This window comes from Zea mays, chromosome 5 (assembly GCF_902167145.1).
Source record: "Zea mays cultivar B73 chromosome 5, Zm-B73-REFERENCE-NAM-5.0, whole genome shotgun sequence".
NCBI lineage: Eukaryota > Viridiplantae > Streptophyta > Magnoliopsida > Poales > Poaceae > Zea > Zea mays.
The window spans coordinates 145,951,083-145,955,822 of record NC_050100.1 but is presented as its reverse complement, the minus strand read 5'-3'; positions in this window follow the sequence as shown (position 1 = coordinate 145,955,822).

Here is a 4,740-nt window from a genome sequence, read left to right as displayed (position 1 = left end):
GTCGGCCCTCACAACGGACAAGTCCCGGAAATATCTTCCCCTCATGTTGACAAGATGATTTTCTTTAATACTTGATTTGCCGAAAACCGCATGGCTTGGTCGCCAAGGTCGATCTTCGGAGTCTTCACCACCACTATCCACATCATAGTTGTCGCTGTCACCAGTATCTTCAGATAAACCTTCCAAAATTTCTTTAGTAATCTTCTCTGTATTAGTCTTCGACATAGATTGAAGAAAACCTAGATGCATTTCCTCAGAAAGACTCAGCTTCGAATCACCAACAACTTTGTTATCTTCAGACATCCTTGCAAACGCTGAGAAAGTGCTCTCAACGCCGAAGCCTTAAAATTCAAAAGGCCGAGCAAAGGTTGTTGCGCGTAGGCTAAAGGTTGGGTGAGTAAAAGCAGTTGGCAAGAGAGCGTGTCAAATAACTCGGGATGAGCTCTTATTTATACGCCCAGAGCATTGAAAACTGGAGGGTCCCGCTTGTCAAAGACTGATTGCTATTCTAGCAAGGGGAAGGTGTTTTTTCGGACCTTCGGCTTAAGGCCTTCGTCCATATCGCAATATGAATTTATCAGTACAGCAAATTAATATTGCGAGGGGCTACTGTTGGGGCCTTCGGCTTCTGAAGGTCCTCAAAAACATGATTTGACAATGTTTTCCAAGTGAAATGTGTGAGCAGGTATCTTCGGAATTGGATTACGAGTATATAAGAGTATAGTCAAGACGAAGCTTGTGTGAGACGGAAGGCGATTGTGACGAAGGAAAAGATCATCACGAAGCTATGCGCAGATAAGCTTCGGCATGACAGTAGAAAAGGGGAACCGACTTAAAGATGAAAAGCCAAATTAGACCCTGAAGAATTACTGTAGAGTTATTGATAAATGTAAAGGGCACTAATGTAATTTTACACGGGCTGCGTCCCGTGCCTATAAATAGATGAACAGTACTCCCGTACTGTTCACGCTGACTTGGCATTTGCATCACGCTTGTACCCTCGCTTTCCTTCAGACCGAAGGTACATTTGTAATTTGTCATCGTTTATACAAGTAAAATGAAATAGAAATAAATCAATAATAATGTTTAAAATAATTATGTTATTCTCTCTATTTCATGCATAAATCTTTTCTTGTCTCTTATTATGATTATGAAGGTATGACCTTCATAACCTTCGTCCGAAATTCATTATACCCAAGGGGAAATAATGTTTCGAAGGACGAAGGGCTTTGATGTTTAATATTCTATGTTGCCTTGTTCTTAATTCATAGCATTTGAGAACGAGTCCCCAACATTGGCAATTAAAAAGTCTCTAAGGCATTCATACCATGCTCTTGGGGCTTTCTTAAGTCCATAGAGCGCCTTAGAGAGCTTACACACGTGGTCGGGGTACCGTTCATCCTCAAAGCCAGGGGGTTGCTCCACGTATACCTCCTCCTTGATTGGCCCGTTGAGGAAAGCACTCTTCACATCCATTTGGAACAACCTGAAAGAATGGTGAGTAGCATAGGCTAACAATATGCGAATTGACTCTAGCCTAGCCACAGGAGCAAAAGTCTCCTCAAAGTCCAAACCTGCGACTTGGGCATAACCTTTTGCCACAAGTCGTGCCTTGTTCCTTGTCACCACCCCGTGCTCGTCTTGTTTGTTGCGGAACACCCACTTGGTTCCTACAACATTTTGCTTGGGACGAGGCACCAGTGTCCATACTTCATTTCTCTTGAAGTTGTTGAGCTCCTCTTGCATGGCCAACACCCAGTCCGGATCTAGCAATGCTTCTTCTACCCTGAAAGGCTCAATAGAAGAGACAAAGGAGTAATGCTCACAAAAAGTAACTAATCTAGAACGAGTAGTTACTCCCTTGCTTATGTCACCCAATATTTGGTCGACGGGATGATTCCTTTGAATCGTCGCTCGAACTTGGGTTGGAGGTGCCGGTTGTGCTTCTTCCTCCATTAAATGATCATCTTGTGCTCCCCCTTGATCACATGCCTCCTCTTGATGAACCTGTTCATCGTCTTGAGTTGGGGGATGCACCATTGTTGAGGAAGAAGGTTGATCTTGCTCCTTTTGTTCCTGTGGCCGCACATCTCCAATCGCCATGGTGCGCATTGCGGCCATTGGAACGTCTTCTTCATCTACATCATCAAGATCAACAACTTGCTCTCTTGGAGAGCCATTAGTCTCATCAAATACAATGTTGCTAGAAACTTCAACCAAACCCGATGATTTGTTGAAGACCCTATACGCCTTTGTATTTGAGTCATAACCTAACAAAAACCCTTCTACAGCTTTGGGAGCAAACTTAGGATTCCTACCTTTCTTCACTAGAATGTAACATTTGCTCCCAAATACACGAAAGTAAGATACATTGGGTTTGTTACCGGTTAGAAGCTCATATGAAGTCTTCTTGAGGAGACGATGAAGGTAGACTCGGTTTATGGCGTGGCAAGCCGTGCTCACAGCTTCCGTCCAAAACCGTTCGGGCGTCTTGAATTCACCAAGCATCGTCCTTGCCATGTCTAGTAGCGTCCTGTTCTTCCTCTCTACCACACCATTTTGCTGTGGTGTGTAGGGAGCGGAGAACTCGTGCTTGATTCCTTCCTCCTCAAGATACTCCTCCACTTGAAGGTTCTTGAACTCGAGCCCATTGTCGCTCCTTATCTTCTTCACTTTGAGCTCAAACTCGTTTTGGGCTCTCCTTAGGAAGCGCTTGAGGGTCCCTTGGGTTTCAGATTTATCCTGTAAAAAGAATACCCAAGTGAAGCGGGAAAAATCATCAACTATAACAAGACCATACTTACTTCCTCCTATGCTTAGATAGGTGACGGGTCCGAAGAGGTCCATATGAAGTAACTCCAGGGGTCTTGATGTTGTCATCACATTTTTGTGATTGAGTGCCAACACAAGTAGACTTATGTTAATCTAGGCAAAGTGATGGACAAAGTGCAAATCAAGTGAAAAGGTATGTTTCTAAGACTTAGTACATTGTTTTGGAGACTAATGTATTGTGTCAAAGTGCTGGAAACAGGAGAAATCAAGTTGTAAAAGAGATGGCTTTATTCAGCCAAAGACAGCTCGGTCTGGGTGCACCGGACTGTCCAGTGGTGCACCGGACAGTGTCCGGTGCGCTAGGCCGGCGTCTGTCAACTGGCTGCTCTCGGGAAGCAATTAACAGCGTACGGCTATAAATCACCGGACTGTCCGGTGGTGCACCGGACTGTCCGGTGAGCCAACAGTCGGTCGGGCCAACGGTCGGCCGCGTAATCCACGCGCGACGCGTGGCAGAGCCAACGGTCAGAAGGGGGCACCGGACTGTCCGGTGTGCACCGGACAGTGTTCGGTGTGCCAACGGCTCTGAACCGCCAACGGTCGGCTTCGCCAAAGAAGGAAAGAAATCCGCACCGGACAGTGTCCGATGGTGCACCGGACTGTCCGGTGCGCCAGGTGACAGAAGGCAAGAATTGCCTTCCAGGAATGCTCTCAACGGCTCCTAGCTGCCTTGGGGCTATAAAAGGGACCCCTAGGCGCATGGAGGAGAGTACCAAGCAACCTTGAGCATTGTTGATCATTCACACTTCATTTTTGACATGATGAGAGCTTCCCACCTGTTTACCTGCTTGACAAGCTGCACAAGGTCTATCTTTTTCGAAAGTTGCATTAGTTAGACCTATCACGTGTTCTCCCTTTAGAAGCTTGTGAAGGTTCTTCATCCCCACATGTGCTAAATGGCGATGCCACAGCCAGCCCATGCTAGTCTTAGCAATTAAGCATGCATCTAGACCGGCCTCCTCTTTTGCAAAATCAACTAAATAAAGTTTGCCATCTAGTACACCCTTAAAAGCTAATGAACCGTCACTTCTTCTAAAGACAGACACATCTACATTTGTGAATAAACAGTTATATCCCATATTACAAAGTTGACTCACAGACAACAAGTTATATCCAAGCGACTCAACTAAGAACACATTAGAAATAGAGTGCTGGGATGAAATAGCATTTTTCCTAACCCTTTCACCTTGCCTTGGTTCCCATCACCGAATATGATTGAATCTTGGGGATCCTTGTTCTTGACGTAGGAAGAGAACATCCTCTTTTCCCCCGTCATGTAGTTTGTGCATCCGCTGTCGATAATCCAGCTTGAGCCCCCGGATGCATAAACCTGCAAGGCAAATTTAGGCTTGGGTCTTAGGTACCCAACTCTTGTTGGGTCCTACAAGGTTAGTACAAATAGCCTTAGTGAAAGGGAATTAGGCTTACACCTAGTCCCTAATTAATTTTGGTGGTTGAATTGCCCAACACGAATATTTGGACTAACTAGCTTGCTCTAGTGCATAAGTTATACAGGTGCTAAAGGTTCACACTTAGCCAATAAAAAGACCAAGTATTGGGTTCAAACAAAGAAGCAAGGGACAACCGAAGGCACCTCTGGACTGGCGCACCGGACTGTCCGGTGTGCCACCGGACATGTCCGGTGCACCAGAGGACTCAAACTTCAAACTCGTCACCTTCGGGAAATTCCAGAGGCGACTCCGCTATAATTCACCGGACTGTCCGGTGTACACAGGACATGTCCGGTGCTCCAAGGAAGAGCGGCCTCCGGAACTCGCCAGCCTCGGGAATTCATTGTAGCTGCTCCGCTATAATTCACCGGACTGTCCGGTGTACACCAGACTGTCCGGTGTAACAGCGGGGCAACGACTATTTCGGCGCCAACGGCTACCTGCGACGCATTAAATG